The sequence below is a fragment of the Panthera pardus genome, unplaced genomic scaffold (genome assembly GCF_024362965.1).
Source record: "Panthera pardus isolate Hobbes unplaced genomic scaffold, ASM2436296v1 HiC_scaffold_20, whole genome shotgun sequence".
NCBI lineage: Eukaryota > Metazoa > Chordata > Mammalia > Carnivora > Felidae > Panthera > Panthera pardus.
Window position 1 is genome coordinate 54,847,344 of NW_026526766.1, and position 26,634 is coordinate 54,873,977.

At 40.2% G+C, this 26,634-nt stretch overlaps 1 long non-coding RNA gene across 3 annotated transcripts in view; it reads right to left on the reverse strand.

The window, feature by feature from the left end:
• LOC109252054 (uncharacterized) overlaps window positions 1-26,634 on the reverse strand; it is a 169,591-nt gene that overhangs the window by 86,182 nt on the left and 56,775 nt on the right. For all 3 annotated transcript variants that reach the window (XR_002073829.2, XR_008424225.1, XR_008424226.1), the window contains 2 exons: window positions 21,535-21,578; window positions 18,896-18,995 (listed from right to left, as the gene is read on the reverse strand). This is a non-coding gene — a long non-coding RNA (uncharacterized LOC109252054). The remainder of the gene's footprint in view (window positions 1-18,895; window positions 18,996-21,534; window positions 21,579-26,634) is intronic.

The following is a 26,634-nucleotide window of genomic DNA, read 5'->3' on the forward strand; positions in this document are numbered from 1 at the left end:
CTGCATTGGTAGTACAGACCCTGCTTAGGATTCTCTCTTCCTCTCTCTGCCCCCCCCCCAACTTGTGTGCTCTCTCTCTCTCTCTCTCTCTCAAAATAAATAAACTTAAAAAAAAAAAAACCTAGTCTACTCTATTATGGGCCAAGCATCTACTGCAGAAAGGGGATTTTAAAAAATGAACAGAGACATGGCTCTTCCTTCCTTGAAGCTTATAATCTAGGAGGGGAATGGACAGTTAAACAGCCATTACAACACTGTAAGGGAGGAGCCATGTGGGGAGAGCAGTATGACAAGGAAGGCCAGGGAGGACACCTCACATCAGAGATTTCTCCTAGTCAATAGGATAAGCAGAAGCCAGCCAGGTAAAGTGAGAGCCAGGAAAGTGTTGAATGGAGGAAGAGGCACAATGGCCTAGAGGTCTAAGAAAGCAGAAATTACGAGGAGGTTAGTATGGGTGGGCCTGGCATAGAGGATGGAGACCGGCTGGAGAGGCTAACCCCCGACCAGGCTATCCTGGACCTTGTAAACCATGTTAGGAGAGACAGCACAGAGTTTTAAGGAAAAGAGCGAGATGGTTGGATTTGATTTTTGTTACAATTTCTCTGATACAAATTTATATAATTAAATATATATATATATATATATATATATATATATATGAAGAAAATAAAGGTAAAGGTTAACCTAGTTACAGTATTGATAAAGGAGTGGCGAGGAGGGGTGGACGAACTAGAGGAAGAGGATCCTACTTGGAGGCTATTGCTATAATCTGGGCAAGAGATGATGGTGACCTTCCCCAGAGTCTTATCAGGATGGGGAAAGGGGGAGAGATCTGAAAGATGGTTGGGAGATAGAGTCACAGAACCTGGTGACTGATAGGAGAGGGATGTGAAGGAGAAGGAGTCAAGAATGATTTTCAGGTCTCTGAGTTCAGCACCAGGTAGATAGGGGTGCCATTCTCTGAAAACCAGAAGAAGAAGAGCAGTTCTGGAAGAGGAAAAGTATGGGGTTCGGTATTGGACATGTTGAGGTGCAGGTGCCTGAGGGAGTGGGATAATCCCCGTGGAGTTCAGGAGAGAAATCTGAGCTAGTGATTAAACCATCAGAGCCTCTAGCATATAGGTCACAGCATAAGCCAGGGGAGTAAGTTGAGATCATCCATGGAGGTGTGTAGAGTTAGAAGAGAAGGAGGCTTAGAACTCTGAGGGTCATCAGTATTAAGCCCCCAGAAGAAGAAACACCAAAGGAGCCTGAGAATGAGCAATCAGAGAAGTCAAACTAGGTAAATGAAGAAGGAAGAATTAATCAACAAAGTCAATGATACTGAAAGATCAAGACAAGAAGCCTGGGAAATATCTTCGGCAATCCCTGATGACCTTGGCAAAATTCATATCAGAGGTGTGATAGGGATGAATGCCAAATTTCAGGGGTCAATAGAGGAAGGATGTGGAGGTAGCAAGTGCAGACAGTCCTTCAAGAAGATTGATGATGAAGGGTGCCAAGAGCTTGGACCATAGCTGGATAGGAATGTGGGGTTTGATGGAGGGTTGTTTTACTTTGTTTTAAGTTTAGAGAGACATAAGCATGTTTAAAGGCTGGTAGGGAAAAGCCATCAGAAAGAGGAGGCCAAGGGAGCAGGAAAAAGATATAATGTGGGCCAGGCTATGCCTGAAATGGACCACAGGCTTCCAGTCACCTCTGGGGTAGGAACTAAACCCTAAGGGTCTCAGAGCATGCCAGAGTTCACCATCCCAGTGAGGAGGAAAGGGAAGAGAAGGAAAGGGGTGTGGGCACTAAGGAAAATGCGTAAGTTCAACAAATGGGGCCATACCAGTTTGTGAGCTCCTAGTACCAAGCCCCATTTCTGGTGAAAGCACCACCACTTGGGGGAAATGTGATTAAAACTTATTTTAAGTTATTCTATGAAACAAGCTTTTGGTTTTTGACCAAAATAAATCTTTAGATCCTTTAAATACTTAGAAAGGAGTCCAAGCTGGCAGCCTTTAAGTCCAATTCAGCTGGTAGACAAATATTTTGCCTGAATAGCATAACATAATTCAAGAAATTTCACATAAAAATTTAGAATCCTGAATTCTCTCAAAAACTTGAAATGTAGAAGTGCCAGGACCACATGGCATCCATCAGATGACCTAAGTGGTTGCTGCCACATTGCAAAGGGGCAAACACTCCCCAGGCTGTCCAAGTCTCAGCTGGCCTCTTTCCTTTCCTGCCCAGCCCATACAGGAGGACACTTCCCCTCTGGCACCAAGTTGGGTTAGATGGCTCTGTCATCTGTTTCAGCTCTGCTTTATTTGGGGGCACCTTCTATGTGCAGGACAGAGAGCTAAGGCACCAGGGATACAATAGCAACTGTGACACTGTCCCTGCTCATGGAGCATGGAAGCTGGAAGGCTGGCGGACCCTTAATCTCAATAATATGAGGCTGCTGGCACTTTTTGACAGTACAGATTTAACTTTGCATTTAGAAAATATTCCAGCTGTCTACTCGTCCCACACACCCACTGATGAACAAAAGCACATTCAGAACGGATGCTCAACTAGCTATAGAAATTTTGACATGAATTTCCTGGAGTTGACATTGTATTGTAGTGCACTGCTTTAGGAGTGAGGCCAGACCACTGACTGAAGAGGGCAGGGGAGAATAGCGTAATACCAGAGAATTTAAAAGAGCATTGGAATGTTTTTGGCAATGGCAGTCTCACTGCATTCCTTCCTTTTTCTTTACAAGTTGAAGTCATTTCCAATATTGTGCCAATATCTGACCTTGTCTTTGCCAGATTCAACTGAAGAGAGATTAAAGCAAAAGAACAGGTATGACCCATAGGGCTCAGAAGATTTATTTGTTTTGCTAAAACTCTTGCAGCTGATCTTTTGGCCAATGTAAGCGTGTCTGCCTGCCTGTGTCCCTTGAGGGTACTATTTTAAGGAGAAGGTGCTCCTTGGAACAGAAGAGCTTTTTCATTATTGAACTTTCCCCTATTCCTGCTGCAGAGAGTGGGGAAAATAAATTTGATAAAGTTTTAATGTAGACTGAAAAAGACATTTCACACATAAGTAAGACCTTTATTTTTTGCAGCAGAATTAATTTTCATTGAGTAAGAAACAAAGATGAAAACAGCTGACGCCCCAAGGAATTTCATATAATAAGACTAAATTAAAATATTCCTGTTTTGAGAACTAGTACTAATCAAAGAATCTGAAGGGGAGTGGAGTAAAGGTAGAAGAGGTCGAGTTGTTCTGAGTTTCAGCTGAAACAACTATAGGATTAGAAAGATCACACAGACTACTCTGTTGACCCAGTGGATCTTCCTTCCATCTCACCCTTCCAAATCAAGACAGCAGCATTGCTCAGTGTGTTATGGATTGTGAACTTTGTGTTTGCCTGTGACAGATCTGGATTTGAACCCCAGCTCTGCCCCTTACTGGCTGGGTAACCTTGTATATTCACTAGCTGGTAACATTTTTACTTATATGTGTCTAGGCTGCAGTTTCCTCATTTATCAAACAAGGATATTAATACACATTTCAGAGGGTTGTGGTGACAATGGAATGAGAAGCCTTGCAAAAAATGGCTTTTCCATAGCAAGCATTCAGTAAGGGGCACCAAGAAATAGACTGGGCTTCTCAGCATATGGTCAAATAATATTGGGAACCTCTTTATGATGTCAGTAATCAAAAATTGACATCTGAATTCTAATATTCTTAGTCTAATTTTCAAATTACCCAGGAACCCATTATGTAAATCTAAAGAACCACTACAAAAGGTAAACAGGGTTGGGTAGGTGGGGATACATAGACTAAGGGACAAAGGAGTTAAAAGACAGCTGTGGAGGGAGAATTACTTTTCATTGTTTATACCATTTTGCATGGTTGTAAATTTTTACAGATTTATTGAGGTATGATTTATATACACTGAAATTCTCCCATTTACAGGTACATAGTTTAATGAATTTGGGTAATGTATATAATAATGTAATCTTGTAACTACTAAACCAAGATATACAACAGTTCTAACACCCTACAAATTTCCTTTTGCTCCTTCTCAGTCAACCCCCCCCTTCTACCAGGGCCCCAGGCAACCACTCATCTGCTCTCTGTCACGATTGTTTTGTGTTTTCTAGAATGTCATACAAATAAAACCATATAGTAATTAGCATTTGACCTTTATGTTTAGTATCTGTTTAATTCACCCATGTTATTGCATGAATTAATATTTTATTCCTTTTTATTGCTGAGTAATAATTCATAGTATAGATATAACACAATTTATTTATCCATTCACCAGCTGATGGATATTTGGGTTGTTTCTAGTTCAGAGCTATTATATATAACCATGTTGTTAACACTTGCAGACAAACCTTAGTATCCTTTAAATTTTGTCCTAAATGCATGTATTCCCATTTTCAAATTAGGGTTTGGGAAGAATCACTTCTTTAAGTAACTGGAACCCAGAATAAATGAATATCATTACAGTTTGAATGACCAAGACTTATATAGCTTCTCTCCACGTGCAATACTCAATTGTATTTTTATGTACTATCTTCTAATGTACTATATATATAAATATACAAGAACTATTTGGCTTTCTTTAAGCAGTACATCTAGTTGATTTCCCCAGCAGACAAGATCAATCAAATCACTATCATGATGTAGAATGCTTCACTGTAGCCTGAAGGATGTTTGATTTTCTTTAAAAAAATAATCTTTTACAGCTACAGGCAATAACACATAGGGGATGGAAACACATGCATTTGGAACAAAAGTATATATAAATTCAAATACAGCCAAAACTAATCTCGGGAGATAAAAGTCAGATGAGTGGTTACCTCTAGCAGGGGTCAGTGGTATTGACAGATATAAGGAGGCAGAGGTGGGGGAAAGATATGATCGAGTCTTAGGATGCTGCAACTGTTGCTGCAACCAGGTTCCATCTGGTTCCATGAATGTATACATAAATAAAAATTCATCAGACTATGTAATTAACATTAGTACATGTTGCTATATGTATGTTTACCTCAATAAAAAAAAAAAAGGAAAAAGTGGGATGCCTGAGTGGCTCAGTTGGTTAAGTGTCTGACTCTTGATTTCAGCTCAGGCATGGTCTCACGGTTTGTGAGATCAAGCCCCACGATGGGCTCTGTGCTGACAGTGTGGAGCCTGCTTGGGATTCTCTCTCTCTATCTCTCTCTCTCTGCCCCTCCCCTGATCACTCTCTCTCTCTCTCTCTAAGTAAACAAATAAACTTTTTTTAAGTAAAAAGCAAATAATAATAATTTTTCAACCTTGAGTCAAATGAGGTTATATAAATGTATGGCTGCTGGCATTATACCTAGCACATAATAAATGGTGCTTAATAAATGTTTCTCATCTACTTCCCTTGCTTTTATTTCCAAGGGAAATATTTGGCAGAATGTAAACATTACAATCATGGAGTTTAAATATTATTATTTTTTCCTGAATAGATGGGTCATTGTCTCCCCTGAAAACTGATACATAATGGGGTATGGGAGGAAGTACAGGGTAAGCTCTTCGACACCCTATCTTCCTAACCTGAGTGGATCCCATCACACATTTTTAGCTGGACATTGGGTTTGTGTGGAATTTCAAAGGTTTTACACACAACCCACCTGGTCTAGGGCTGTGCTTACTACTTCCCCAGTGTGGAGGATCCCAGTGGGCATGGGCACCTCAGATACTACCCTCTCTGAAAACACATGAAATAATGACAAACTTGAGTTAACTAAAGCATACTGAGTTTTTAAGGCTACTAATAGAGGCTTGCCATCTCAAACCTTTACGTGGACCTTCCTTGTAGCTTGGAAAGTTCATGTAGGGCACAGGGTCCAGAAAAACTCCCAGAAATGGGTCTTTAAGAGCAAAAGTCACCAAGCTTGTGTGGACTGGACATGAACTGATCCAAAAAATATTTCTGGTCCACAATGTGAATAGATTGCCTCTTGGCAACTGTTGGTCAATGCTTCTTATATTCAAGTAGCATTGGTTTTCTCTGTCTCTCTGAAATAGCCTCGTCCTCTCATACTCAGTTTCACAACAAACAAGAGAAATAGTTTGGGTCAACCAGCCATAGTTGAGTTAATTGTTTATATCTACCTTTCACACCAAGAACAGGAACTCAGGGAAAAAGCTACTGAGGGCCATGAGAAATAATGAAATGATGTATTAAACATTAATTCTTAGACTTCCACAAGACCATTTATACCATCAGAAGGGTACTTATGGAATAGCAGCCCAGTAGCTTGGAAGAGTCAGTGGAGCTTCCAAAGATATAGAAAACTCATAAAGATCAAGTCCTAGGCTCAACGTGAATAAAGTAGATTTCCTGGATCAAAGATGAATGACCTCTCTTGAAAAAGCTGACCCTCTTTAGAGAAATGTGACCAAATCTCAGAAGCTCCAAACAGTATAATCTATAAGTGGATCTCCTTTCTGGGGGGGATTAGAGATTCCTCCAAGAGATGAGGATGGAGAAGTTGGAGGAGAGAAGGTTGATAAAGAAGGGTCAGTAGGATCAGAACATGGTGGAATCGTTAATAGCCATTGATATAATAAAGAATGAGAACTTAGACATTGACACTTAATGTATGATTGTTCTGCTCTGCTGGAGAGAATAGCTGATTGTTTAGAATTTTAATTTAAGAGGTGATGCTAAACGATGTTTTTAACCTTTTCTAACATTATTGTTTGAATAGGTAAGGAGACACTCTCTGCTCAGCACACCCACTTTATTTCTGCCTGGATGTTGAGGTGCTGCTTCCAGATACCATTCAGTAGACACACATACACACACACACACATGGTTGTCATGACAATCGAGGCATGGTCTAAAGAAAAACACATCGAGACCATATCTGAATGAAGCCAGTAATTCAGACATTTTGGTAAAGCCTTTTTGTTTTGATGGCAGTGAGGGAATTTGTCCACACAGCAACAACAACAACAACATCAACAAAAAAAAACCCTCCATCTTTCTACCCAGAAGACAGTGGTCCTGCCTAACTAAGTGCTACTCCTGGGATCTTGTGATTAATTAATTAATAAATTAAGAATTAATTTAATTTAAATTAAAGCATTGGCATTTAAGGCATCAATTATTTTTCAAAAGGGCTCTCTGAATGGGGCTTGTCTGCCTCTTCTAGGTCCTTACCCACCAGGGGTCATAAGGACTAAGCTACAGTAAAAATAACCACTGAACCAGACTAGCACAAAGTTCTGGTTTCCAGGAAACATTTTTGGTCATTTTGTTTTGGGGAAAACATTAAGGTCCACAAGTGTCAATCTACCACTTGTTTTTTCACTTGCAAACATTTTGAAGCTCAATTTGAATTTGATTATCTTAGGATCTAATGATTCACTTAGGTAGCAACATATCTAAATTGGAGCCCAAGTAATCAGAAATAATGACAAACAGCTAATAATGGTGCCTGATTTCATTGAATGCCTTAGATACTAGGAAAATCATTATTATTAATAAGCAATTACTTTATGGTGGACAGTTGGGCTCAGGGAAGTCTATAAATATAAGCCAGCCTACAGCGCCACACAAGACAAACAACAAACTAGTTAGACAAATGGGTGATTAGGAAAGTTTGGGGCAAACAGTTTCAGGGGGCAAGTAAGACTTGAGCTAAGCCTCATTAAAAAGCATAACATTTAAGCATACTGGAAGTAAAGAACTAGTACAGTAAAGGACGTAAAGGGAAGTAAAAAAAAAACCTGCAGGAAAGTGTGGGATGGTTTGGATGTTACATTGTTTGGCCAACCATGTGCCACAGAAGAGCAATGGGAAATAAGGCTGTGTAGTGAAGAATTAACCTCACCCAAAGAGAGGTCTGGCCTTTGCCCTCAGCTACTAAGAGTTGATCTCTAGACCTCTGGAATGTCTTGCCTAATAGGTGAGTCTTTGTTGTTTGGGAGCTTTGGCCACTGACAGTCTAATAAGATTTGTGATGGAGCCCCCGGGGCATGCAGTATGTCATGACCTCCATTGGAAATGAGACTAAAGATATTAGCCAACCTCTAGGAGTACTTGCAGACTGAAAGCCACACAAGCAGTATGTGATGGAGCCCCAGTAAAAACTCTGGACACCAAAGGTTGAAGTAAGCTTCCCTGGCTAGCAATACTTTGTGTGTATTATCACATATGGTTATGGGAGGAGGTGCTGCCGTCCATGACTCAATGGGGAGAGAATACAGGAAGTTCTGCCATTGAACCCCTCTTGGACTCTGCTCTATGTGTCTCTTCCTTGGCTGATTTTAATTTGTATCTTTTTGCTGGAATAAGGCTATAACAGTAAGTATAACATTCCTGAGTTTTGTAGTCATCCCAGCAAATTATCAAAACTGAGGGTAGTTATGGGGACCCTCAGATATATAGCAAGCTAGTCTGAAGTGCAGGTGGTCCTGGGACCACCAAACTTGTACCTGATATCTGAAGTAACAACAGTCTTGTGGGAATTATGCCCTCAAGCTGTACAGTTGGTGAAACTCAGGGCAAAGGCTGAAGAATTTAGTTATGTGCAGCATTGCCCGCAAGCTTGCAGTTTTGACACAATGCTGTAGGCAATTAAGTTCTTGAACAAGAGAACATGATAAGCAAAGTATAGTTTCATCTCACAGTAGTGCAAAAGACAGAGGCAAAGAGACTAGTGAGGGGACTCTTTCTTGTTCAGATGTAGGAAGATGAAGGTCTGGACCCGGGCTGAGGCTAAGAAAGGGAAATGGAATAATAACACTTACTGAGAGCATATGCTGCACCAGGCATCATGAATACTTCATACACAATTTTTTGGTGTGTGTGTGTGTGTGTGTGTGTGTGTGTGTGTGTGTTGAGAAAGAGAGAGCAAGTGGCGGAGGGGCAGGGGGAAAGGGAGAAAGAGAATCTTAAGCAGGCTCTATGCCCAGCGTGGAACCCAACACAGGGCTTGATCTCACAACCATGAGATCATGACCCGAGCTGAAATCAAGAGATGGACGCTTAATGGACTGAGCCACACAAGCGTCCCCATTTTTTCTCTTAATGTTCATGGTCCCTGCTTTATTTTCATTTGGTCACAGACACTTTAAAACATACTCACAGTACCCAAACATCTAGAATTAGAAGGGCATGAAACAAGGGGTTTACAGGTTGAAAGAATATCCTGGGCTTCAGAACAAAACAATACCAATCGACTACTGAAAATTCCTTTGATGAACACACAAAGATGTTTTCTTTTCAATGGGAAAGATTTAAGAACAAGAGTCAAGCTTCTTGCGTTCCCTGAGGCAGGGCCTGACTACTTTCCACATGTTTTTAATCCTAAAAACCATCTTAAAAGGTAGACACAATATTATTTCCATTTTACACTTGAAAAAAACCGATGCACAGAGAGATTAATTAATTTGCCCCCAGTCACCCAGCCAGCAAGTGGCAGAGCTGAGATTTAAAACCAGCTCAAATCTGACTGCAGAGCCTGACTCATAACCATTCTATCAAATGAGCTCTACCTCATGTAAGACATTATGTTAAAAGGATCAACAGTATTTGCTGGCCAACTGGATATAAGAGAAAAAAAGTCAGGAAAAATACAGGGTGACTTCAGAGTTTAGCACATTGATAAAAGAAAAGGCCCCTACAGCCCAATTCTTCTATTTCATCATGAGCAAAAACGGCATGATCCAGGTCATGGCCCCAAATGTGCCACTAACAAGAGGACCTTGGTTAAAGTCAATTTTCCTAGGCCTCCAGTTCTTCAGTTGGAGTAAACCCCTAAATTCTCTGCCAGCCACGAGAAGAAGCATAGCAGCTTCTTCTGAATGGCCAGCAGCATGAGCTCTAGAATCAAACAGATTTGGGTCCTGGCTTTTGCTAGCTATGTGACCTTGGGCATGTAATTGAGCCTCAGCATTCTCATCTGGGAAATGGGGATTATAATATATAGGTCATAGGGATGTTGTGAGGATATTTACTGTAATAAAATAATCCATGTGGGGGCACCTGGGTGGCTCAGTCAGTTAAGTGTCCGACTCTGGCTCAGGTCATGATCTCGTGGTTCGTGAGTTCGAGCCCCACATGGGGCTCTGTGCTGACAGCTCAGAGCGTGGAGCCTGCTTTCGATTCTGTGTCTTCCTCTCTCTCTCTCTGCCCCTCCCCTGCTCGAACTCTTTCTCTCTCTCTCTCTCTCTCTCTCTCTCAAAAATAATAAACATTTAAAAAATAATGAAAATTTTAAAAATAATAAAATAAAATAAAATAATCCATGTGAAGCCCTTAGCATAATGCCTGGCATATGGTTAAGCATTAGATACATGGTGGTTTTACTGTTAGTATTCCAGCTCTAACATGTTGTGAGATAATGCAGAATTTATTAGCCCCAAGACCACCATTCCAAATAATTCCACTGGCCAAACTCAAAGGTGAATAATTTGTCAATCCTTATTAATAAATATATGAGAGAATCTAATACTTTTAAGCTACCCTTATGTAGATGTATATTCTGTATTCTACTGTGTGGCATTCACTGCTGTCTGGTGCTGGGGTAATACATGTGATAAGCATACAAGTTCACGCTGACACATAACCAAATAGAAAATATCATAGTATGAAGATTCAGCATCACATCAGACCTTGATCAACACACAAATGAATCAGCACCTCTCTAAAGCAGAACAGAGCAGAACTTAGATTCTTAAATACTTAATCCATTTTTTTATCAACTCCAAGCAAAATCGACTTCAAATTCAGCCTAAAGATTATTTCCACTTTCTCTTTTTTTTCTCGAGTAGGGCCATCAGAGATAGTATTATGACCTCACTCACATTTCTGTATAATGAGCTTACCCTTGGTGAATGAAGGGAAATCCTTTAAATATAGGGATTAGTGAAAATCAGCATCCCTGCTTACTAAGTATCTAGTGCCCCATATTTACCCATAAACAGATCTGTTAAATATCCTCATCATTTACTGGGAGTATGTTTGGGTCTAAACACTTGCTCATTGATTCTGAATTAGAGGCACAGGGAAGAGAAGCCCAACCAGAGATAAAATTAAATGCAAAGCAAATGTGAGTTAATGGCATAGACTTGTATGAAAACAGCTTTAATTCCATAATGCAGTGTTTTACAGTAATGAAAAAAAAAAAACAATTGTACGAGCATAATAGTTTCATCAACATTAACTCCATAATGCAGTATTTTTCAGTAATGAGTGGAAATAAAAGGCATGTGTGAGTCACAGTGAAGCATGCAGTGAACTACATGAGCTGTAGGCCAAGTAATGAAGGTAAAATGGGAGAAGCATCACTCTTTCTGCAGTGTGGTTACTGATCTCAGTCTTTCTATTTATCACTAGACTATAAGTTCCCTGAGGGTAGAAGTCCTGTCTTCATGTTCAGCCTTATAACCTCCAGAACTGCAGTCTAACATGGAGTCTGGCACATACTGGATTCTCAACAATTATGAACTGAATAGATGAATTGTACATATTTTTTAATGAGAAATATTTTAAAATTTATTTTCAGTTTGTCTGATGGCTAATGAAACATTTCATTGTTCTTGTTTCAATTTGTACAATTAAAATTGAAATTTGAAATTGTAATGATTATTGATATCACTGTATCTAATTACTATTCCATGTTTGATACACCCTTTAAAGATTCTCCTCCTTCCCTCACTAGCTAAGGGGAAAGGGGAAATACCAGTGTGAACAAATGGGGGATTAGAGGTCAATGAGCTAGGTGCCTGAGAGTCCAAAAATAAAAGTATAAAACCAGTTTGTTTCCATTATTATTGAATAAAAATGGTTCTTGAACCAAATCAATAGACATTTTCTAGGTGTCCACTATGAAAAAGTCAAAGGCACAATGGAGGCTACTAAGATTTGCTTCCTAGGAGATTATGACTCAGGAAAGTTAGAATTTTTATATAAACTATTCACTTCCATTAATTCCTAGCTTTGTTCCACTGCAATTTAATATCGTTCTATGTCTAAGGGACTACCCATTCATCAACAGCTACTCACACACAACTCTGATTGTCCTTATTTTGTAGACATCATAATGATCTATAATTGTATCAAAGGTAGTGTGCAGCTTGTTCAGGAACAAGTGTATCCACCTGTCCAGTGCAGCCTGTCCACTCCCTTATACTGAGGGCTGGTACTAGAAAGCTGAGTGAAGCCCACAATGCCACAGAAAGGGGCAGTGAGGTAGAAAAAAGTTAAATCAGGCAAAATAATTGGCAAGACCTGATTAAGCAATAGTACCTCCTTATTCAGCACAATTTTGTGAAGCTCTCAGAATTCTAAGCCAGGGAGACTGGATAGTGATGGGCCAGTTAATTGCTTTAGAAAATATTCTTAGTTGCTTTTGATATGTCTGGTTGGTTTTTTGTTTTGTTTTGGTTTAGGGGAGACTTTTGCTTTTGTTTTTTGTGTTGCTTGCCGTTGCTTCAGACTGTGTTGGTATATTCAAAGCTAGGGCAGCTTGTTTGATTGGAACACCATCCCCTAACATCTGGACTCTCCCTGTTTCTGTTGATCAAGTGAGTGGGTTTACATAACAAGAGATTTACAAGGATTGAGAAGGCTGTGCAAAACTCATTTAGAGAAGTCCCAGGCTGAGGTTAATTTGCTTGCCTGTTATCCTGATTCCTACATGCATTCTAGATCTTTCATTTCTTGGATGTCAGGGGTGTTTTCATTTCTTCAGATAAATTACTTTGAGTTTATACCAGATTCTTTGCTAGAAAGAGGCTTTCTGCCTCTGCCTCCCACTCCCCACCCCAGAAGAGCATCTTCAGTAGTGACAGGGCATGACTCTAAGCCTTTCTGAAATCTCTGCTCACTTTCTCCATCTGTAAAACACAGAGGATCCCTTGGCCACCAGTTAGGGACTGACTGCTTTGACTGCCTGCACCAAACTGCTCTTGTGCAAAATGTTTAGAATGTTTCAATCTTAAAATTTACAACTTTGACTTAGGGGTTTTTCATTGTACTTTCAAAGCTTGACCCCAGGCAAGATGACCTCAGTTCTGCCTCATCGCTGATGTGGCCACTGTATCCTTCAATATGGAAGGGAAGAACATATATATATGGCCTATTTACTTCAGATTTTAAAACACATTCCCTAAGATTAAGAAGTATATCTTTCTAAAGCAATTTCCTGCTGTTTTTGCTAAACTGGATGCCTTTTAGTTCTAAGAAACTGATTTAAGTTAAAAAAAGAACAGTGGTGGGGGTGGAGGGACTCAACCAAATCACAGCAACATACCGTATTAACAGCATGCCTAAGTGCTAAGCTCACTGCCACTTTACTCAAACACCTGCATTTTCTTCTTTTGCGGATATGAATTGCTCTCCACCTACTAAAAGTCATGCACAACTTGTGTAATACTGTACATTGCTCCATCTTTCTGCCTTTTGAGTTGAAATCCTAACTCTAGGTATGCTAATTTACCTGAAAAAGATGGACACACCCGGGTTACTCTGAGTCTGGCGAGGTTGGCTTTGTCTTAGGTCATCAGCAACTTGTTCTGGTAATGTGCCTGTTTTCAGCTATGAATTAGAACAGTTAATTATCCTCAAAGGAAAGGACACACAGGGCCCAATCTTCCTGTCTGGACCTTCCTTTGTCACCACTCACACTCTCTGTTGTTCTGTGCTCCATATACAGAGGAGGGTATTGTTTGCATTGTTTGCCTGGCTTTGAAGGATTTACACCAAGCCAGGCACATTCCCTAACCTGGAGCCCTTGGAGCTCCTGGAGCCCCTGGTGCCAGTGTGGAGATGAAGTCATGGGTGCTGTGAGGGACAGAGAAACCAGGAGAGTTAATTGGAGGAACGGAAGTTCTGCCTGTGATCTCATTCACACTCAGCTTTACTCAATTGGTCATTGAGATCGATGCCTCCCCTAACTAGAGACACTCTTATGGGATCCTGGACCTGTCAAGGTGAGTTAAGCAGGCCCAGCTGCTACCTTGCAGGGATTTGCAATTTAGCTGGTACAAGCAGTGAGTATTGTTAGAGAGCTCTAGGACTTTGAACTTTGGGTGGGATTGGGGGATGGGGGTGTTCAGGAAGATCAGGCTATTACCTTCGTCACAAGGAGTTTGGTGTCACATGGACAATTTACCCTGACTCCTCCAGGTTTGGGAGATTAAAAAGTCTAACATTACTTGAATCTTTAAGCTGTTGGAAGAAACAACCAACTAAGATCTCCATTCTGGCTACAGGGTAGAAATAATCGAGCGATTTACTAGGCAAATTTAGTGCTCATTTCACTTGCAGAAAGCTTGGGACCCCCCCCCCCCCAGAGGGATAAAGGATGAATATTTATTGGAGGCTAATAATAGTGGTGGAATCAAATCTGTATTTTTTCAGTGAAAGAAATAGGGTGATATTTTTGTATTTCCCTCAGGAATTCTGTCTCAATCGTCCATTTTTGATACATATTCACAATCTACCCTGGTAATATGGTAAATACTTATAAAATTCAGCATGACCTGGCTATATTGTTATTTCTTGTATTCGTTGTTAATTGAGGAATACAACATGCAGTCAGGCAATCAATACAGAGTACCTCCCATGACCCAGGCACTGGGCTAGGTACTGGGGACCCAAAGATGAACAAAATTCCATCCCCACACATAAGTAACATGTAATCCTGCTAGAATAAGGTACTGTTTGTATTGTGTGTCTGGCCATAAGCCTGCCCCTATTTTTACTTTCTATTTTATCTTTTACTTTTCTGCCTCACTGTCCCACTCTACTGAGCCCCATGCTGTCCCTCCAACTCCAAGCACGTGCCTGCCTATGTGCCTCCTGTTTCCTCTATCCCCAGATGCCCATCACTTCATTCAGGGTTCTGACTACACCACAGAAAACTGCAGTCCCCTTCAGTCTCTCATTCCCCACATGGATTTATTTTTCTTCTAGCATTTATCACCACCTGATACATCATATAACTATTTGTTACTTTGTACATTTTCTACCTTCCTCCACTAGACTATGAGTTCCACACAAGCAGAGACTCCATCTTACGCACTGCTGTATTACCTACCTAATACAATGCCTAGCACATAGTAAATAATAAGTATTGATTCAATGTCTAAATGAAAAGAGTCAGCAAAATGGGATCCAGAACCCAAATGAAGAGGTTGGCCTTGGAAAAACAAACAGCACAGCCCTTCCTCTGAGAAAAGAAGAAACAAGGTAAAGATGGGCCTTTAATTGATAAGTTTAGTAATAGTTGGAAATGGGGGGACATTGGTCAATTTCACACTTTAGAGCCTATAACTGGGGAGGAGGGATAGTAGAACAGGGTGATCCACCTGGATCAGGTGGATGAAAGGACAGATGAAATTAAGGAGGACAGATGAAATTAAGAAGGAATGTAAAGTGGGGCACCTGGGTGGCTCAGTCGGTTAAGCCTCCGACTTCGGCTCAGGTCATGATCTCGCAGTCCATGAGTTCGAGCCCCGCGTCAGGCTCTGTGCTGACAGCTCAGAGCCTGGAGCCTGTTTCGGATTCTGTGTCTCCCTCTCTCTCAGACCCTCCCCCGTTCATGCTCTGTCTCTCTCTGTCTCAAAAATAAATAAACGTTAAAAAAATTTTTTTTAAAAAAGAAGGAATGTAAAGAAAATAGTAAAAGTTAGGAATTGCCTTCAAGGCAGTTAGTGATAAGTAAAAAGACTGCAACACAGCTGTAATGTAGGTAGCCCAGGACATCCAGGTCAATGGCTAGAACTTACACACCTGGATCTCAAGACGGAGAGTTAAAACTCTGGGACTAGGAATCATTGGCATACAGGTATGGTGGCAGCTGGGAGTGGGAGCTATATCACAAAGGGTTTAGAACAAGTGAAAAGCACGCCAAGGATAGACCCCAGGAAACTACAAACATTCAATGTGTGTGTGAAGGTTGCAATGCTGCTGAAAGACTGAGAGGGAGCAGAGTGGGCAGTAGGAGGTGAAGAGGAAAGAGGGAGTAGGGAAATCCAGTAAGGAAAGAGCTTCAGAAAGAAGGGAGGAGTAGGTGGTATAAATGCTGGAAAGAGGTCAGAGGAAGAACCAATTACTCCAATTAGTTATTAAAGAATTATGGGTTTGGCAATTATCTTGCTGCTAGGTGTTTACTGATTCCATTGCATTAAAACAATGCTTAGTTTACTTTTTAAACTGCTAAGTCAGTAGTTCCCAAGCAGCACTGCACATTAGAATCCACCAGTGAGCTTTTAAAATACTAATGCCTGAGTTTTCCTCCTGAATAATTATAGCAGAATGTCCAAGAGGTGGGGCCCAGGCATTAGTTTATTATGAAAGCCCCAGAGGATTATAATATGCAGCCACGATTGAGAAGGGCTGTGCTAGAGGGAACTGAGCTTTCCACAAATAACCACGTGGGGAACCTCCATGTTTGGCACATATTGGGCAACCAGTAGGGTAGAGGACAGAAAACTTTGGTCCTTGAGGTAATGAGAACAATATGTTGGGATGATGGTGGACCTTGCCCAGGTACCTAAACTAGGGGATATTAATGGTCACCCTCTCTGCCAGTTATTTGCTTCCTTGGTTGGCAGATCCCTCAAATAAAGATCCTAGTCTATTCACATCATCATCACCATCATCATTATATCTATCAAGCTCTTTATTGTACCAGGCACTTGCTAAGAGCATTATATGCATTAACTCACTTAATATGACACTCCTGTGAAGTTGGTACAGTTTTTAAACCCTATTTCATGGGACAAAGAAACTGAAGCTCATAAAGTGACTTTCCCAAGGATCATGAAGCTTGAAAAATGCAGAGCTGGGACACTAATCCACTTCTGTCTCACTCCAGAGCTGAAGCTCTGAACCACGTCTACCTCATACTGCATTACTGGAGTTGGAATCCTCTACCTGCCCGAGTACCTCCCTTGCAACTTCTGAGGAGGACTGCTCTCTCAACTCCACTTCCCCCTAGGCTGGACACTTCCTTGCAAGATTCATGCACAGCTGCCCAAGATCCAGTATGGACATTTAACCCTTTCCTTAGTATTACAGGTAAAAATTTGTCTTCTACCTTCAATGCACATTTACTTCTGTTAAAGACACTTAGAGTTACCAAAATCCTAGTGCAAATGAAAACTGACCCTTAAAAATCCATGCAAGCAGAACACAGAATTCAAAATCAAAAACTGACCCTTAAAAATCCATGCAAGCAGAACACAGAATTCAAAATCAAAGATGTAAAAGTGTGATTTCCTTGCCTTCAGCAATTAGTTCTCAAGAAAGAGAAACAAGTTAAATAGAAATGCATGAGCTAATCAAATCAGCTTTTATTACTGACATTGTATTTCAATTAGGCATTACTTACTATAGAGCAAGTGGTGGTTTTTTTTGTTTATCACGCATTAGGTCTTGGATCCTTTCTGCCATAAGTACTTCCATATTCGCTGTACTTCTCCATTTAAGCATCCATCATAAAGAGAAGTTATTTCATGGGAATACTTTGCTCCCTGTGTATTAATCTCTGACTCTTTGAAAGCACCTAGAAGGCAGGGGGATTTCCACAGGGGGTTCTTCACTTATAATTATCATCCCCTTAGGACACCAGCTATGAAAGGGTGCACCAGTGAGATCTGCCCTTGGTGCTGTGATAAATAGATACCTAAACAGGTGCAATTAGCGAGGACTGGGAAGTCACCCAAATTTGCCAAAGACATCGTCAATTCTATCAGACTTTGTTAGGAAATTCATCTTGTCTAAAAGCTTGTTCAAAGGTGGGTCTTTGAGATGGGTTGTTTTCTTGTACCTCCTAATCAACTCTAGTAATCAAGAGTAACAGTCATGCAGTGATTTACTGATATTCTGAAGAGAACTGCAGAATTGAACAATTTAGAATCATCTATTCCCAGGTTTACCCATCTTTGTTAATGTTAGGAAGATTAGCAGCCAGGAAGATTTAATTGAGGTTTACATTCAGTAGCATGAACTACTAAATTTATACATGCGAATTTTGTAAATTTTACAAATATGAACTTTGATGATAAAATTCAATATACTTGTTCAGATCACATACCAAACTCGTTCTTACAGGGGAACCATCCCAGTTCTGATATGCAACCTGTGTCTACCCCCCTGTATCCACTGATGTAGTGTTCATTTTTATTTTTAAAGATAAGGAAACTAAAGCCCAGATATAGTAGGATGCCAGAGGCTTGGAGTTTCAAGCACAGGAGAGCAATAACGCTGTGGCTTGGGCTAGATCAAAGGACTCTGTAACATCACTGGCAGAACATTTCCATTCCACCACTGTCCTGTGAAAACTTTCAAAGTCACAATTCTCATTTTTTGTTTTAGTAAATTATTTACACAAATTATCATAAACCCATATACATGTCTAAATCCCAAAGTGATGGGTATTGTGGCTCCATAGCTGTACCTGTGGATGGGGCATGCTGCATATGAACACGCTTGCCATGTTTTCATCATCGTATGTATCACTTTGTCATAGTGTTTTTAATGGCACCAGAAGTCTACAGAAATACAATTGAGCTGCCATCTCAGGATTCTGCTCTCTCTTCTCTCCCCACATCTCCCCATAAGGTTTCCTCTCCATCTATAGCTACATTACAGCCTTAGATAGTGGTGGGCCCCAAATTTCCATCTCCATATAAGCATCTGTTCCAAGTTCCCAGCACATATTCCAATTGCCTACTGTATCATCTCTATTTGGAAGTAGACTGGGAAAAGCCGGAAAAATGCCAAGAAGTTGTTACGTGATGCAATAGATTACTCATTGGTATATCTCTTTCCAAGACATAACATGGACTCGTGCTTAGTTGATGTGATGGCTTCAGATGATGATCAAGTCCCCTTTCTCTCCTCACCCCTTACCTCTGCATACTCTGAAGGGCAAAGACAGCGATTCTCAGGCTTCCCTGTAATTAGCTCCTCAAGAGACACTGGAATGCCTAACAGAAGAAGCCTCTTCCTTCTGTGGGAGGAGAGAAAAGAATTGAAGAAAAATAAAAACAACCTAGCATTAGAAATAATCAAAACAGAAGCATATGCCACACTCTGTAGAGGAAAATATAATTTAACCCTCTGAAAATTACCCTCACTTTCACAGATTTATTTATTCATTCATTCAACTAATATTTACTGAGTACCTACCATGTACCAACCATGTTCTAGGCACTTGGAATATAGCAGGGAGCAGAGCAAAGACTCTGCCCTCAAGGAACATATATCCAGAGGTAAAAGATAGCAATCCACCAAATATATGTAATTTGTCAGTTTGTGATAAGACAGCAGAATACTCTAGGCAAATGAATCTTTATCAGTGATGGACCATGGAATCTAAGCCAGGTGAGGAGGAAATGGGGTATGAGAGAAAGTGAAGTACAGTGAGATCATGAGATCAGTGGATTGGATGTCCCAACTAGTACACGGGTAGAGTTGGGAAACTAAGGGGAATTCACTAAAAAAAATAGGGGGTGGAGGTCAAAGAGTAAGATATTGACATGGAGATTATGGAAGGGATCCAGTTATAGGTAATGATATAGAAATGGGCAGCTGAAGCAGGTAAAGAATATAAGATCATGGGAGAAGATGAAGGTCAAAGAACTGACAGGGTAGGACACATCTTCCTAATGGATACTAAGGTCACCCAAATTCTAATGGAAATAGGATTGAAGAGAGAGGAACAGAGAGCCCAGGACTGAACCTGTGTCCTTCTACCAGAGAACTATATGGGAATAAGAGAGCAAGCTTGAGCCTTAAACAGGTTTATCAATCTCTCTGGTCTCGTTGCCTCCTCTGAAAATGAATTGGCACAAATAAATAATCTATAAGGTGACTTCCACCTAATAGCTCCAGTTTGTGACAAACTGAGATGGTTGATTCAACCCCTTGGCCTCCATCTGACAAGTAAAAAGGGTCAAATTAACTCGTGTACCAATTCATCTGTTAAACAATATTTGGAATTACACGGTGTTATTCATTCCTTATAAGATCTAGTCTTGAGCCCTTATTAACTGCCTTAATTAATCATGAAGGAAAGAAAATTCAATTTTGCCACCAATACCTGTCTCTCTCTTCATTCTATTATGTCATTCCCACCATTTAAGAGCTGCTTCTTTCTGATCAAGTGTGACTTTCTCCACCAAAGAGCCCATCCTAGTCATCCAGTCATTCCCAGTGCTCCCCAACATGGGGTGACCGGCTCTAACAATGCTGCTTAGGCCCTTTATTCCCCTTTGCCCTGCACAACCCACACCCTCTCTCCCACACACACATCTTCGGCTCACTTCTGCAGAGGACAGTGACGTCAGCCTAGCCCCTGGCATAGACAAGTTCCATATATGGTTAGTGCTCATTATAGAAAAGACCTTGCTCATTTGCACTTGTCTAAGAGAGTCCACTTTTAGATATTTATGAATCTAGTGACTAGTATGAGCCAATTCCCATGAAGAACAGTAGTTTGTTGTTTGATTTCGTTTTTAGTCTCTGTAGGATTACACTTAAATTGCATGGTTGTTGTTGAAAATTAGCTTACTTACACATATATCAAAGCTGGGTAGTAACGAGATAATTGGGGGAAATGGGAATAGTGTATGAAGTCAAACGGTGTAGTTATTGGTATAAAGTAAATTCTCCATTACCATCAAAATTTCATGATTCCTCTGATCTGAGAATTGAGGCAGATTTTCTCATTATATACTATAATCTTTCCCTCTGCTCCTCTTTCCGTTTATTTAAACATACCAAGAACAGTCAGTAATGTTCGATCATTTTGGTTGAAATTCCCTTGTCCTTTGATTTGTTAAACAGCATTCAGAATAACATGAAACTATTGGTCAATATATACAATTCCCAAGGGTTTTACATTTAAAATTGTGAAATGAAAAATAATTTCAAGGAACCATGCCCCACCCTCACTCATCTCCTATTTCTCTTATAGACTGTATCTTTATGACAGTTTTAATCTCTGCTGAAAATATGTATAATTTTTTTGATCTATTGGAATTTATAAACCTGGAGGGAAATTTCTTAAAATAAATAAACAAATCCTAGGGTGAGAAGAATTTATTTAAGGACTCAACATCCTGGGGAACAAAATCTACACTCAACATCATTATGATTGGAATATGGTCAAATGAAACAAATCCCAGAGGATCCCTGTGTTCCAGATGCAGCCAGAGTATTTTTAGTTCTGCTGTCCTTCAACTCAGTATGCCTAGATTTGGATGGGGAAACTCACCCTAATATCCAGAACACTTTACAGTATGGAATTTTTGTTCAGTACTTTTTCAAAACCATAAGCTATTCAAACATAGATAGATAGATAGATAGATAGATAGATAGATAGATAGATAGACAGACAGTATTCATCTTATTCTTTCTTATATATATGAGCAAATCAGACACAACATTGTTCTCTGCTAGGGTAGGATACACTGTTCATTGCTGAGCAACGGAGAAGCAAATTCCCTGATTGTTCACTTGAAAATAGAATCTTCAGTAGATCTTACCCAAGCTTGGGTCACTTCATGAGGCAATCAAAATGATGGCATACCTGCAAAAAGACACACAGGTCATTTTGATGTGAAATCCCTCATCTAGAGCAAATTAAAAATCCACACAGATTGCAGAGCCACTGTTTTCAGGGACAGTGGGGATAATATTTCAGATAAGCTCAGCTATACCCATATTTGTGAATGCTATGAGGTCATAATTATCCAGAAAATGATGAATATTTCTTCCAAATAAATCTGATTCACATGTACATATCATGTTTTAAAATAAATGTAAATGTTCATAGACTTATCTATAATTAACATACAAGAAGTTATGTGTTATGCTATTTACATTGCTGATATCCACGAGTCTATGGATATCAACCTTTTGTTGGTTATACTTAGTAAGAGATATATTAGAAATACTTTTCCCAATTACTCATATGCCTGTTAATTTTCACTATGGTATTATATAATCACATAAAAGTGCTTCCTTCTAGTACTTTTTTTCTTTTTTTTTGAGAGAAAGAGAGAAGGAGAGTACAAGCCATGGAGGGGCAGAGAGAGGGGGATAGGGGATCCAAAGCAGTCTCTGTGCTGACAGCAGAGATCATGACCTGGGCCAAAGTCAGACGCTTAACCAACTGAGCCATCCAGGCGCCCCTTCTTCTAGTACTTTTAAAGTTTCAGTTTTCATACTGAAAATTAAAGCTAACCCCAAATTAATTTTGGTTAAAGGTGTGCACTGGGGGTCTAATATTATTTTTGCCAAATGGTTAGACAGTCATCCTGAATCCTTTATTCCAACAATCTCTCCTTTCTTCACTTATTTGAGACTCCATTTTTTTTTTCATATACTAAATTATCTTATTTACTTTGGCCCATTTCAGGACTACCTACTTATCTTTCTTGTCTCATTTCTCACCACTCCTACCACTCACCTCTGCCCTCATCTCAGAGCTCTGGCCATACTAACCTATTAACAATCCTAGATGGGACCATCTTCTCTTAGATTTTACACACACACTATTCCCTTTCTTTGCAATTACCTCTGTTGGCCCTTTTTCCTAGCAAACTTGTACTCTTTCTCAGCTCATCTCCACATGGCCCATTCCCCATACCCAATCTGGACTAGATGCTACTCCCATGCACATGACACTCTTAAGACTTCTATCAACTGTTCTATAACTCGGCTTATTTGTCTTTCCCACCAAAACAAGATGTTCTTGAAGGCAGGGAATATTTCTTATTTATTTTTGTAGCCTTAAGTGTCCAGCACAGCAGTTGTTAGGTAAATTAATTAGACCTAGAATGTGCCTACTACTTGGAAAGACTCCTTGCTCTTGCTTGTAGATGTACTCTTTAGATACGAAACAGGATTTTCTACTAGCATCTCCAGCTACATCTTTTCTAGCACCATTGGATGCGCCTAGTTCAAAATCCTTCCTACCCCTCCCTGTCTAGATATAATGACCCACCCATTCCCATCCATGTCTCAGGACATAATATAAATCCTCCTTCAAGATAATGCATTCAGATGACAGTAGATCCTTGGGAACAATGATGGAAATAGGGTTTGTTGTAGAATTTCACTAGTTTATGTTTCCTACCACTCAAATGCCTGGCTCTTACTGGAAACTCCAGTTGACAGGAATGTCATTGTTGAGCAGAACATCCACCAAGCTTCCCTTTGGGCAGTATTTTGTCACAATAACCATATCTGGCACTTTAATGCAGACTTCAATGAATCTGCAAACGTTTGGATGATCTAATTCTCTGGGAAAATCAATAACACAAACCAGAAAGGATTTATCTGGAACATGGTCTCCTAATTCCCACTTTAAAATCTGATCTAGTATTTCTGAGCACATAAAAGAACAAATATCCTCCTGGATTTAGTGTTGTATATAAATAAAGCTTGCAAATCCACCTGTTGTGATGCAAAATTAAGTATTTAGAAAAAATATATACCATCATCATCACAATTCATTCTGGGCCAGGTACTGTACCTTTAATATCTCTAATCTGCACAACAACCCTCACTATTAGGTATGATTATCTCCATTCTAAAGGAGGAAACTGAGTCTCAGAGAAATTAAGTAAATTGGCCAAGGTCCCCCATAGATAAGAGACCAGATGCTAAGCCTGATTCTGCAATTTCCAAAATCCATTCATGGTTTTTTAACATTGCCATAGTGTATTCCAATAGAAAATACAAAAACAAAGAGAAAATTCTCAAATTGAGGAAAGTTTTGTTTTTCCCAAAAACGTTGCTTTGGAAACAAAGGCAATTTTCTCAAGCCAGGTAGTCACAGACTTTTCAGTCTTCCCACACCTGTCTCTCATACATTTGTTTCTCTTTAAGTTGGAGTCCCCAACCCCCCACTCCTGGAGAGGAAGAAGGTTCTCCCCAAATCCCAGTTGTGGCTGGCATTTCTGTGTGGTTAATTACTACATTTGCACCATCAGCACAGAGGCACACGTGCTGCTTTGCATAAACCAAGGATTGACATACAGATGTTCCGTGGGGAGTTTTCCAAACATAACATTTTTCTCCAATCAAAATTTCACCATCTTTTCAGCTTAAAGGTTGTTTCCCCAATCATTAATCCTTGGATTAGATCACAAATGAAACATCTTCTAAGGGATAGCACGAGAACATTACTTTTCAAAACTGATACTGTTGAGGAGAGGAATATTTAGGCTTGTTGTATCAGCTGGTAGCTGAAGGGACTTCCATCCCCTTTCCCCTCTTTTAGGAGGATTGAATGGAATGTTCTAGTCTTTCCCACCCCTGATTCACTTTCCACTGACTGAGTGGACTATCTGATGGGTTACACAGTGTGTGCTGCAATTACTGGTGGGCAGCATTACTGTATCAAAGACCACTGTTCCATTTCTGCTCCATATGGCAGGCACCTCTGGGCAGTCCTTCGTAGGTGGGTCAAGTCTGCCACTCTTCTTGTTCAACCCCTTGACGGGGTGAATGTGGCAGGCTTGTGATCCTGCTATGCAGATGCTTAGATAAGTGACTTTATATCTTCTCTGCAGGCCTTTGCTCGCTGACTCACTCTGTCATGTGGCTGAGCATGTGAATCTAATGACTGAGATTTGGGCTGAGTGGTAGACCATGCACTTCAACTTCACACCAGAGTCAGGCTCTCCAATCCAGATTTTGCCAACGTTTACTGTGGGTATCAGGAGCTTGTCTACCTATGAAACAAGTGGTACTTGTCCCTCTGACTCTCATTCCTTATGTGTGTTCCCCATTAGTCAGAATCAGAAAGAGAAGAATAGGTGAATAGCAACCTGAACATCTAACAATTGAGAGTTCTCAGAAACCAAGTTCTGAAAATATCCTCTATCAACATAAGAATGGCCCCAAGTCAAGGGCACATAGGAAACCCCTCCTGACTGCAAGATGAGATATTTTTAAAGAACGACGGTGTACTAAAACAACGATGGTGTACTAAAAGAAGATCATTTTTGCACTGCTTTATAATTCACAATTTGCTTTTTATATACATATAAGAAGTCAGTGATGCTTTGGTTTGTTGAACTGGCAAGCCACAGAGCCCCTTGCAAAGGTGAAAAATTAGGACTTGATCAGTATGTGAATGCCAGATGTGCAGGCTACTTGGTACGGAAAAGATGAGTTTCACTGTCAGGACTGTTCTGCAAAACTGCCAATGTCATCCCAACCCAGTGTCTCCCCATGTGATCCCTACTTTTCTTTATTTGAAGAGGGAAACAAAGACAAACATATTTTCCCATTAGTCTTGGGAGTAAGAAAAGGGGAAAAAGCAGTGTGCCTATTCCCCTAACTTCTCCTGAATCTAAAGTCAACTATACAGAGTAGGGAGGAGTGGCAGGGATTAAAAAGAAGCTAAGTTACTGAGGGGAAATGCAATCATGACTTTTGCAAATTGACTAAGTTTCTGGCATAATCTGTTGACAAGATAAGACCTTAAAGACACCTAGGTGGCTCAGTCTGTTGACCTTCTGACTCTTGATTTCAGCTCAGCTTGTGATCCCAGGGTTGTGGAATCAAGCCCCATGTCAGGCTCTGCACTGAGCATGGAGTGTGATTAAGATTCTTTTTTTCTCTCTCCCTCTGCCCCTCTTCCCTGCTCGTTCACTCTCAAAAACTAAATAAATAAAATAAGTCCTTAGATGTGTTAAAAATAATGAAGGCTTTTTAAATAATGAAAGCTATTCCAAAAAACAAATAATGCAGTGAAGAAATGGGCAGAAGACATGAAAAGACACTTTTCCAAAGAACACATCCAGATGGCCAACAGACACATGAAAAAATGCTCAACATCACTCATCATCAGGGAAATACAAATCAAAACCACACTCAGATACCACCTCACACTGATCAGAGTGCCTAAAATTAACAACTCAGGCAACAACAGATGTTGGTGAAGATGTGGAGAAAGAAGAATCCTTTTGAACTAGCTGGTGGGAATGCAAACTGGTACAGCCACGGTACAGCCACTCTGGAAAACAGTATGGAGGTTCCTCAAAAAACTAAAAATAGAACTATTCTATGACCCAGCAATTGCACTACTAGGCATTTATCCAAAGTATGTAGGTGTGCTGTTTTGAAGGGGCACATGCACCCCCATGTTTATAGCAGCACTATCAACAATAGCCAAAGTCTAGAAAGAGCCCAAATGTCCATCAATGGATGAATTGATAAAGAAGATGTGGTATATATACACAATGGAGTATTACTCGGCACTAAAAAGAATGAAATCTTCCCATTTGCAACAACGTGGATGGAACTAGAGTGTATTATGCTAAGTGAAATTAGTCACAGAAAGACATATATCATATGACTCCACTCATATGTGAAATTTAAGATACAAAACAGATGAACATAAGGGAAGGGAAGCAAAAATAATATGGAGGGGGACAAAAGAGAAGAGACTCTTGGGGCGCCTGGGTGGCTCAGTTGGTTGAGTGACCAACTTCGGCTCAGGTCATGATCTCATGATCTATGAGTTCAAGCCCCGCATCAAGCTCTTTGCTGACAGCTCAGAGCCTGGAGCCTGCTTCAGATTCTGTGTCTCCCTCTCTCTCTGTCCCTCCCCCGCTCATACTCTGTCT